Below are 12665 nucleotides of genomic sequence, written 5' to 3' on the forward strand. Positions count from 1 at the left end.
GACGTTGGTTTTAATAAAGTGCAGTTGCAGCACAGTGAAAACTGATCTGCCAGTCCAAGAAGGATACACATGTGCTTTTCAGGAGAGGAAAGCACTGGGATAGATCTAATTATATGCTTGCCATGGGGTGATGCCATAAAGCAATTTGCGAGGGAGTCTGCCTCCACTCCAGCATCCCATAAAAGGAAACAGCAACTCCTATGTAATACAGCCAATTTCTCAATTTCCCTTTGTAGTTTATGTCTGTTTTCTCAAAGGATACATACATATTCTAGAGAGACTATATTAGAAGAGTCTGTACTTGTCAGAAGAGTGAGTGCCTGCTGGGGAACCCCTTCCCCAAATGGGTCAGAACTGCCATGTGGAATCCAGGGATGTACTTTCTCAAAGACACAATTTCATTTTTATGGTTAGGCAAGCTTAGAGGTCATCCAGGACCTGGAGAGATGGCTCAGAAGGTAAGAGTGCTTGCCTTTCAAGCAGGAGGACCCAAGTTGAAATCTGAAACACTCACTTGTAAAGTCAAGTGTGAGCTCTGTGTGGTGGCACACACCTTTAATCCTTATATTCAGGAGACTGGAGCAGACAGATCTCTGTGAGTTCAAGGCCAGCCTGGTCTGTTTAGTGAGTTCCAGGCCAGCCAGGAGTTCCCCATGCCCTGTCAAAAAGGAAGAAAAAGTCAGATGTTACCATTCAAGTGTGCCCAGAACATGTGTACTGATGGCGGGGAGGTAAGAGACTGCAGGGATGCAGGGAAGGCAAAGCTGGCAAGACTTCATGGCTGTTTGTGTTTGAAGGAATTAAGATGAAGAGTGATAAGGTAAGATACTGCTCCCTGTCCCAAGACACACACACACACACACACACACACACACACACACACACACACACACAAACTATATCCAAAACAAAGTGCTACCAATATGCAGTTAAACCCCTAACCTATTCTAATAAACGTGAGCCATCCTTTGCATTTAAAGCTCTCTTGGTATAAAAGTAGGGTAAAAAGTGGCAGCATCTTCACAAGAGCACCACATTTCCTCCACCTGACCATGAAGAACAGTAACAGCCTTGACACGGTGCTCTGAAAATGAAGCTTTGTCAAACTCTGTTCTTTCCTTTAATATTCACAGTCACTCTCTAGCCATAAGGGAAAAAATCAGAGCAATCCTAACTGAGCTGCATGCTATAAAATACATGATGAGTAAGTCACACAACTGTCAAGGTCATGTCAGTGTGGGGATTTCAGCACACTCATAATTCTATGGTACAAAGCAAGAAATGTTTGAAAACTGCCAGAGCCAGCAAGAGGTCAAGAAGCCCTGATGATGTGGTGCAGTTTCACGGACAGGATTCTGAAACAGAAAAGAAAGAAAAAAAGGAAGGAAGGCGGCTCATGGTGGAGCACACCTTTAATCCCAGCACTTGGGAGGCAGAGGCAGGAGGATCACTGTGAGTTCCACGCCCTCCTGGTCTACAAAGTGAGTCCAGGACAACCAGGAGTACAAGAGAAACCCTGTCTCAGAAAAAAAAAACAAAAACCAACCAACCAAACAAACAAAAACAAAAACAAAAAAAGGAAGGAAGGAAGGAATGAAAGAAAAGTAAATACTAAGTAAGACAGGAAAGCATGGAGTTACTCCTAGCATGCTAGCTAGAGGGGCGCTAATTACTTCGAGGGAACCATGCCACTAATGTGCATGCTAATATCAAGGAGAGCACTGCCGTTGCTGTTAATTTAAAGGTATGGCCTAGTAAATGTTATTAGGCTGTTACTACGGTGGCATTTTCTAATCAGCTATCAATCAATAAAAGACATAGGCAGCTGCTGTATTTTAGAACAGCCGTGATTCACTGGGGCAGAGCAGATAGTAATCTCCTAAACTACTTTCCAATGCCTCCCAGCCTCCATCCCATGCTACTTTCCTCTAATAATTCCTACTGAGCTTCTTCCAACCGTAACCCTGAAGTACTGGCTAATGCTGTCCATCTCCTCCATCCACACCAACTGGGCCATGTGCTCTCTCCCACGGTGGCCGTCCTGCTGCCTCCTCTTGTGCCTGTGCTTCCTTCCTCCCAAGATCCTCTCTGTCCTGCAAAGCCCACAGACTTTTGCCATGCCTACCTTCCTCTGGCCCTGCCCAGGTATGAGCTTTCTTTACTAGTCAAACAGGGAGGCGAGGTTAAACAGCGATACTTTGGGTTGCATTAGAGACTCCAGTGAGAATCACATGGGCAAGCGATGAACAAATACAAAGCACCAGACCATACTCCAACACCCCCGCCACCAGCACGGGAGCCACTGCACCACTCTACCAACTGCTCCAGAAGCCTCATGTCAGCTTTACCAACATCTGTTTTTAGAAACTTTTAAAATGAGAGTCAAGACAGAGGATGATCTATGATTGGTGTCCTTGGCATTCCCTTTAAAATCTTGCCTGTCTATAAAAACAACATTCCATATAGCTTTAAAAGTGTTAAAGTGAAAAAAAAATTGATCCATTGATTTGACATCAAAGTGTGCCTAACTGTCAAGTTTAATTCTTCTACACATTTTACACACAAGGCTCACATGTTGTGTAATTACACATGGTTCTAGTCACATAAAAGGAAGGTGAGTAATAAGGTCATTTCTTTTTACTATGCTGTGAATATTTATGGAATTGCTCTAACTTCTGCCTGTTACATATTCCTGATAGAAATTACTACCCCAAGAGTGTCCGTGGATAAAAGGTACAGAAAACACAGGAGGGGTTAAGCAGTCGCCATGAAGGCTTTGTATTTCTTTCTCAAGACAGTGTGGCAGGAGTAAAATGGAGGGCCCACTTTAAATGTATCTGTTTCTCTACCACAAATCAATACCGTACTCACCCTCCAAGTGGCAGGACATCAGTCTTCTTGCACATCCCTTCTTGCAGCTTTCTGCCTAATTTGGTCTCTTCCCGCTGAGCTCTATGCCTCACCACTCAGGTAAAGCTGGGAGGATAATAAAAAACTGAAGGTCTTTCCTTCCCTAACCCTACATTACAGTTACAGCTACATGCTGAGTTTCATTGGCCTGTTGTTGAATTTCCAAGAATTCTTAAGTTGACTGTTCTGCCGTCAGTAATCTTAAATCAGCACAGTGGGATCTTTATGCCCCAAACACTGGCAGCTCTGTGGATCAGGATTTTTTTCTTTTGGTCTCTAGAGAGCCAGCTGGTACCACGTTGTTCTGCTGACTTAACAGAGCCTTGGTCTTGTAAAGGTCTATGGGTGGGGTTTCCCTTTGAAATGTGTGTGTGTGTGTGTGTGTGTGTGTGTGTATTAATACGTTTTATATATGTATATATTTATATAGTTACACTAATGCATATATATATATATATATATAGATATACATACTTTTGATTCTTCAATTGTAAAAGTTCAGGAAACTTTGAAGACCAAGGCTGTGAAAATTAAGGATTTACAGTTGATTTCCTTCAGTGTTGAACAGTCCAGAAGTAATGTGCTGTACCTTCCATTGACTAAAATCATGAAGGTGAAATTGAATTCCCACTGTCTCCTCTGTGGTGGGTACAAGACATGGCGGCCCTGCCTCTAGATCCCGTGGAGGTCTTTTTGTGTTTGAATCATAAGCGTGAAGGCCTTGCAGCTCTTGCTCTCTAAATTACAGAGTTTAAGGTACTCAAAAAAGAAATAGAAAGGCTTGTTTAAATACAGCTACACTCAATGCTTCCCCACCAGGACTGACTGTGTGCCAGCACAGCACTGCCAACAGCTCTGCCACCACTGGGGACATGAACCGATACAGAAAAACAGAGGAACTCCCAGAGGGATTCAAGACCAACTTGAGCAAGAACAAGCAGGATAACAGTGAACTATTTCTAGGAAGTCTAGATGCAAGCAAGCAAGCTCTGGCTGAGTCTTTGTCTCAATTTGGGGAAGTCGTAGATTTCCCAATTAAAGCAGATCAAGTAACTGCAAGATCAAGAGGCCTGGAATTTGTGCTTTTCAAAGATGCTGCAGAGTGTTGATAAAGTGTTGAAACTGAACAAACACGTTCTAGATATCAAACTGATAGACCTTCCCCCAAAGGGACAGAGCTTTAAAAGTAAAAGAATCACTTCAAAGGATTTATTAATTATACTGAGCCCAGAATGTTTCAAGAATGTTTTGTGGCCTTTGGAAAGACTGAAAATATAGAACACCCCACGGATGCAAAACATAGGCAAGAAGACAATTCTGTTTATCACATACACAGATAAAGAAGCTGCTAGGAAGCACCTATCATCAGCAAATCACTTCTACCAAATGTGAAACCCAAAGAGGTCGGCAGGCAGCAACAGCAACAGCAACAAAAACAGGGGCTAGGGGTTGTGAACCAGGCCAAGTTAAAACTGAAATCAAGAATTAATAGCTATTACAACTAAAAATTTAGAAATTATAATAGTGCCTATGATGGTGATCAAAAATATACTGGTTATACCAGATGAAATTTTATTGGGTATATAGGCACCCATGTAACCCTGTCCTGTGGGAGGCAGAGACAGAGGATCCCTGAGACTTGCTGGCCTCCAGCCAGTGCTAGGAGAATGAGACAGAGTAATATAACAGTACATTTGATGTCCTCCTGTAGTGTCCACACATGCATAGGTGCGTGTTCCTGGGTGAAAACACACACACACACACACACACACACACACACACACACACACACACACACAAGAAATGAGTCTCCATTATTAGGCCATGAACAGCTAAGAAGTTTTTGTTACTGCAGCAAACTCCTGCCCAGCCTCCCTGACACACTTCACAGAGCCTGTGACGACTGCACTCACTTGCTCTGACTCTGAGGTCACTGAGGTCATATCCTGGCCACACCAGATGTAATTATACAAGGTATAACTGTAGGAACTCTGGCTATGGACAGGGGTATGCAGGTTACAGTGCTCAAAAGACCACTTAGAACCAGGAATCTCAAGGGGGTGTCAACCACCAAAGTAATTGCCAGCCATACTAAGGGAGGCCATTGTGAGAAAGGAGGGGATGTAGGAAAACTGTTTTCCAGGATGACAGTTTGTAACACTTTCTAGTGTACATCACACAACTGTATCTAACTGCAGAAAGTTGCCAATTAGTTTTTTCTTCCTTTTTTTGGGGGGGGGGGAAGGGTTGTTTCTTTGTTTATGAGTTAGTTGGTTGGTTGGTTTTTGGGTTTTGGTGTTTCAAGATAGGGTTTCTCTGTGTGGCCTTGGCTGTCCTGGACTCGCTTTGTAGATCAGGCTAGCCCCGAACTCACAAAGATCTGCCTGCCTCTACCTCTCTGAGTGCTGGGATGACAGGTATGCACTATTGCGTTAGCTTTTCTTTTTATAATTTCTTTTTAAAATTTTTTCTATTTTATGTACATTGATGTTTTTCCTGCATGTATATCTGTGTGAGGGTGTCAGATCTCGGGAGTTAGATAGTTTTTGAGCTTCCATGTGGGTGCTGGGAATTGAACCCAGGTCCTTTGGAAGAGCAGTCAGTGCTCTTAACCACTGAGCCATCTCTCCAGTCACTATAATTTGTCTTTTGATACCGTATTGTGACTCAATGTGGATTTATATCTATGCAAATTTTATTTACATGACTTTACATTAATTCTTTAAAAATCTTTTATGTGAAAAATAAATAAGTAGCAAGAACTCAAGGCGAAAACCAGTCTCTCTGTACACTCATTAAGCTCTGAGGAAGTCACCTACAAAGCTTTATTGACTGCACACTTTCCCTAGTACTGGAGAGTGATGCTGACGCATGAGAAATACAAAATTCCCTGAGAAAAGCCTCAAGAAGTACTGTAACTTGAGCATTCTTTATTCATAGATTGACACCAGAAGTATTTCAAATTTGCTTTAAAAAATTATGAAGTATTTATATATGGGACCACAGGGTAAGCTTGAAATTGATTTCTACTTTATCTGTAGCTTAAATACATGCGTATGGGAATGAAATATTTTCAGTGTGTCTGCATTTTAATCGCCATAATTTCTTTTTTTTTTTTCCTTCCTCTATTTTTTCTTTTTCTTTTTGGTTTTTCGAGACAGGGTTTTTCTGTGTAGCCTTGGCTGTCCTGGACTTGCCATGTAGACCAGGCTGGCCTCGAAATCACAGCGATCCACTGGCCTCTGCCTTCTATTTTTTCTTAATGTATATATACTGTGCATATGTCGGTGCAGGAGTGTGTGCGCCATCGCTGGAGTATGGGGGTCAGAGGACAACTGCCAGGACCTGGCATTCTCCTCTTATTGCAGGATTTGGTGACCAAACTCAGGTGCTCTTCTACTGAGGGACACTTAGGCTGTTTCCATGTTCTGGCTATTATGAATAAGGCCACTATGAACATGGTTGAGCATATGTCTTTGTTGTGTGCTGGAGCATCTTCTAGGTATATTCCAAAGAATGGAATAGCTGGGTCTTGAGGAAGCCCTATTCCCAGTTTTTTGAGATAGTGTCAGATAGATTTCCAAAGTGGCTGTACTAGTTTGCATTCCCACCAGCAATGAAGGAGTGTTCTTTCTCCACATCCTCGCCAGCATGTGGTGTCACTTGAATTTTTGATCTTAGCCATTCAGATGGGTGTAAGATGGAATCTCAGAGTTGTTTTGATTTGCATTTCTCTGATGACTAAAGACATTGAGCATTTCTTTAAGTGTTTCTCAGCCATTCAATATTCCTCTGTTGAGAATTCTCTGTTTAATTCTGAGCCCCATTTCTCAATTGGGTTATTTGGTTTGGTGGTGTTTAATTTCAGAGTTCACATGAACTCTGGTGCTCCATATTTGACCACATCCCCTTGATGGGGAGGCCCAGTGGCACTCAGAGGAAGGATAGCAGGCTACCAAAAAGAGACTTGATACCCTAGGATCATATACAGGGGGAGGAGGTCCCCTTCAGTCACAGTCATAGGGGAAGGGAATAGGGTGAAAGTGGGAGGGAGGGAGGAATGGGAGGATACAAGGGATGGGATAACAGTTGAGATGTAATATGAATGAATTAATAAAAAATGCAAAAAAGAAAAAAAAAACTCAGGTCCTCAAGGTTGAGTCGCTGAAACGTCACTTGGAGTGAACCACAATCTTCTTAGGAGATCAGATGTGGAATTTTTCACTGTGGTGTCAAGTCGGGATACAAAAAGTTTTATATTTTGGGTTTCCAGTCCCAGTCTGCAGCTCACAGTTACATAGATCTGCCTAGGGCACGTAAGCACATTCTGTGTTATCATTACTAGCATATGCTCATTGTAGAAAATAATAGGCTTCACTGTAGCATTCTCAAGTATGTAGAATGTGTATTTGATCCTATCAAACCTCAACTTTACCCTCTCCTGCCTCTCTCCACCCCTGCTGGTCCCCTTTCTCAAATAGTTCTCATTAGGCTTTCAGATCTTTTCTTTTCTTTTCTTTCTTACAGTCTCATTCAACATATGAGATAAAAATACCAAATAGTATTTTAATTTGGCTTATTTCACTTGGCATGCTGATCTTCTGGTTTCATCCACTTTCCTGATCATAACATAATTTTATTCTTCTTTATTACTGGGTAGTACAAAAGTGTATGCATGAGCATAGGGGTGTGTGTGTGTGTGTGTGTGTGTGTGTGTGTGTGTGTGTGTGTGTGTGTGTTGTATCACAGAGCCTTTATTTATTCATCTGGCCACAGATACCCAGGTTGAATCCATCATTTGGCTAGTGTGATTGGCTAGTGCTTCAATAAACACAAAGAGGGTGGCAGGTCATCTACATCATAAAACAGTCCTAATTTTAGTTTCCTGATGTCCATGGTGGTTCTAGTAATTTCTGCTCCCACCAAGACTATAGGAATTCCTTTCCATCTCGTCCCCACTATCACTTTTAGTTTGCTCTGTGGATGACAGCCATTCTGATAGGGGTGACATGGAATCTCACTGTAACTTTTCCGTATTTTCTTATGTTTTGTTAATATTATTAACTCGGGGATATGGCATTATTATAACCAATTTTGGAGATGGAGAAACCGAGGTATAGAGAGTTTGAAAGCAATGTAAAGAATCTAGAAGAAAGTAATATTGGAGTTTCATTTCAAGTCGTGAGTGAGTCTTGATATCAAGCTGTGATTTGATGCAAATGGTGTTTGTCTTGCTCAAAACAAAAGCAATCTGCTCATGGGCGAGCACTATGTTTGAAAAAGAAAGAGCGAGAGAAAGAAAATAATCAAATATTTAAAAGGAACTGCTTCGTTTGTGAATGAAGCCATGAATCAAACCATTTCATATTAGTTTCTAGAGCTGGTACAGCAGGATGTCAAGATCAATGGAGTTTACAACAACACATTTATTTTTTCTCCTTTTATGGGGGCTTCTGTACTTGGTCACAAACCCCCAAGGATCTAGAGGGAAAAAACACATTTTTTTTCTGTTGTTTTCTGCCATTCACTAGCTGTGGCAGCATGCCTCTAAACTCTGCTTCCTTCTTGGTCCTGTGCTCTGAATCTCAGTCTTCTGAGTCTGGTAAGGGTACTCCAACTGGGTATCAGATGTACCAAATGAAGTATGTCTTCATCTCCATCCTTATCTAAGAAACTTCTCCAATGGTTCTATTCCCAAACAACATTAGACTCTCAGACTGTGATTAGACATAAATTGAGTGTGGTTAAAATACTCTTCTACTCATTATAATCCCTTAAAGGTTATTTGTTAAACACCAGTAGAGCTTTAAGATTTGTAATGTCAATGCGAAAGAGCTCATCTCAAATGAAATAGAATTTATTATGACAAATATAAATGGTTGTTGCCTATAATCACAGATTCAGGTTTTCTCAAAGGGTATCTTCCAACTTGGATATATATATAGGCATTTGCCAAACTGGTCTTGGTTTTCTTTGCCGTTTCACCCTAGCAAGAGCCACTTAGTGGAGAAAGGAATTGATCTCAGTTCACAGTTGCATACAGTCCATCATTTTTTGAAAGTCAGGGTAGCAAGCACTTGAAGTCAAGAGCAAAGAGAGAATAAATGCAAGCATGCTTCGTGAGCAGCTCTTTCTCATATTTTATATAGTTTAGAGTCCAAAGCTGGGGAATAGTGTCAACCACAGTAGGCTGAGTGTTCAGCTAGCACAATCAAGGTAATCCTCCACAGACATGCCAACCCAATCTACACAGTCCCTCACTGAGACTCTCTTCTAGGTGATTCTGAATTGGGTCAAGTTGACAATTAAAACCATCACACTGGGTAAGCAGGTTACAGCTAAGCATAGACATTTCTACAAGTGTTTCAGATGTTATCTGATAACACTTAGCTTTTGGATGAGTGAAAGGTAGTGGTCTACTAAATTTATATATTCCAAAGGATTTACTCAATAGGTGAAAGGATGCTAGGTTATCAGTAGAAATATATACTAAATGACTAGTAAGAAAACGAAAGATAACCTGGAATAATTTTGCTCTGGTTCTTCCAATATTCTCTCTCCAAAGTCACCACATTCTACTCAAGCAGGTTTGTAGCATCTTCAACACGGGCATGGCTTATTGTTTTCCTTTTGAGAACTTTGCAGTGATCGAAAGATTACTAAGAAGTCAGGCTTAGAAAAAGTTCCGTTAACACATTGCTTATTAATCTGAAAGCCAGGGTTAGCTTTCACACTCCTCAAACAAATTTACACAGTGATTCTTTACCAGAATGAAAAGACTCTGGAAGGTTGGCATTCCCGAATCCGTCTTCCCTCATGGTTCTTTCTGGACCAGTAGAGTTGCTGCCTGACTCTCACCTGCAGGAAGAACTGGGCCATATCAGCACCTGCCATGATAGAGCACCTTAAAGAATATAGGATTCCATCCCAAATGCCCAAACCCAAAACACGGAGAGGTGAGACAGCACTGCAGGCCTGAAGCTGCACAGATGCAGTCTCCTGCGAGGCCAAAAATAGTCTTCAGCTACTTAAAGGAAAGTACATCACAACGAAAACACAAGTCGTTAGTACTGGCTATTTTTAGAGTCGTCAGAGAACAGAATTAGAAGACAGCAATGACTTTCAGATGAAAACATCTTCACAGACTCTAGCCTATCTTCTAAATGTTACATGATCCGGACGGGAAATGAACTCCATTAGATTCCCTCAGAAATGTACACAGCCAGCTTTCTGAGGAGAGTTCAAGGCTAGAGTTTACCGACTGAAAGCACTTCTAATTATCACTGCTTCCTAGAAATTGTCTGTAGCAAGCTCCTACGGGAAACGGCATTCAATATGTCCACCACTGGGTGATGTTGGCAAGAGGGCCAAGCAGGAGGAAAGGAAGCTTGTCAGAGCTTCCAGGTTGACAAGGTTGTCCATGAAGACCAGTCCCCTTCCCTAAGCTTTAGAAACAGCCAGAGAGTGAACACTGCAGCTCCCAAAGACCAGTGTAGAGGTTTGGATAAGAAACATCCCCCCGTTCTGGCTATTATGAATAAGGCTGCTATGAACATGGTTGAGCAAATTTTCTTGCTGTGTGCTGGAGCATCTTCTGGGTATATTCCAAAGAGTGGAATAGCTGGGTCTTGAGGAAGCCCTATTCCCATTTTTCTGAGATAGCACCAGATAGATTTCCAAAGTGGCTGTACTAGTTTGCATTCCCACCAGCAATGAAGGAGTGTTCCTCTCTCCCCACATCCTCGCCAGCATGTGGTGTCGCTTGAATTTTTGATCTTAGCCATTCTGATGGGTGTAAGATGGAATCTCAGAGTTGTTTTGATTTGCATTTCCCTGATGATTAAGGGGGTTGAGCATTTAAGTGTTTCTCAGCCATTTGATATTCCTCTGTTGAGAATTCTCTGTTTCCATCAGTAGAAGAATGGATAAAGAAACTGTGGTACATATACACTATGGAATACTATTCAGCTATTAAAAACAAGGAATTCCCGAAATTTGTGGATAAATGGATTGAGCTAGAAATGATCATAATGAGTGAGTTCACCCAGAAGCAGAAAGAGTCAAATGGTATATACTCACTTATATCTGCATATTAGCGCAAGGGGCATGTCCCACGAAGCCTTCACTTACCAGGAAACTGAGACAGAGGGGAGGACATTCTATTGGGACTCTAGATGAGAGAAGCATGGGAGAATGGCAAAGTAGAAGGATCCAGAGAGTCCTAGAAACCTACAAGTAGAACATTATGATAGGCAGATTTGGGCACAGGGGTCCCGCTCAAACTAAGGCATCAGCCAAGGATAATACAGGCTGTAAAACTTTAAACCCTTACCCAGATCTAGCCAATGGTCAGAACATTCTCCACAGTAGAGTGGAGAGTGGGATATTACTTTCTCACATACTCTGGTGCCTCACCTTTGACCATGTTCCCTGGAGGGGGAGACCTGGTGGCACTCAGAGGAAGGACAGCAGGTTACCAAGAAGAGACTTGATACCCTATGATCATATACAGGAGGAGGTAATCCCCCTCAGGAACAGTCATAGGGGAGGGGAATAAGGGGAAAATGGGAGGGAGGGAAGAATGGGAGGATACAAGAGATGGGATAACCATTGAGATGTAACAAGAATAAATTAATAATAAAAAAAATCCCCCCAAGAATCAGACATTGAACACTTGGTAGAGCTGTTTGTGGAGGTTTAGTAAGTGCAGCCTTACTAAAGGAAGTACGTCACTGGGGGGAGGCTTTGATAGTTTAATGCCACCCCCTGCCACTTCCACTTTTGTCTGTGTGCTTCATGCTTGAATTGGAAGGTGTCAGCTCTCAGCTTCCTGCTCCCGTCACTGTGTCTACCACTTGCTGCCGTGAACTATTTTCCCCTTTTCTTGTTTCCAGTGACATTTACTCCACATCTTAGGGTTACTATGTTTCTGTGTCATTCATTTCTAATATCTCTAAATCAGTTATTGTTTGCCTTCAGTCATTCTTGATTTATTTATATAACTTATCAGTCCACCATGATGGCCTCTGATCCCTCAGGAATGCTGAAGCAAAATAAACTCTTCCTTCTGTTCATCACCTTGGTCATGGCATTTTATCACAGCCACAGAAAGTAACTAATAAAGATAGTGACATAAAATGTCAGTCACATAGGGTTCTATGTCAACTGCCATTACATGCAGCTTTTAAACATACAAGCTTGGGCCTAGAGAGATGGCTCAGAGGTTAAGAGCACTGGCTGCTCTTCAGGAGGACTTTGGGTTTAATTCCCAGCAGTTACATGGCAGTTCATCCCTGTCTGTAACTTCAGTTCCAGGGACTTCCTGTTCTAACACCCTCATACAGACACACCTGCAGGCAAAACACTAATTCACGTGAAATTAAAAATAAATAAATTATTTAAAAAACATACGAGCTTTCAGCCAACGATAGCACTGCTCTAGAAAAAAATATCCTTACACATTAAGAAGACTGTGTGATTCTGTGCTTTTCAAGCATCATTCTGAGTCATCTCTTTAGACACTCAATTGTCATTTATTAAATAGTCCCCAGGTGAAGAATAAGCACTCTTGAGAGTGTAATGTTCAAAACAACTTCAAAGAACTTTAGAGAAGTCATGAATTACCAAAGTAAATTTATATTAGATTTGGGCTCCAGGAGAAAATATGGAAAGCAGAAACTTCAACTGTTACGATAATGAATGTTTGCAAGGTATATAAGCATAAGAGGATATTAATATATATGTACAGATGACGT

The sequence above is a fragment of the Acomys minous genome (genome assembly GCF_964271855.1).
Source record: "Acomys minous genome assembly, chromosome: 11".
NCBI lineage: Eukaryota > Metazoa > Chordata > Mammalia > Rodentia > Muridae > Acomys > Acomys minous.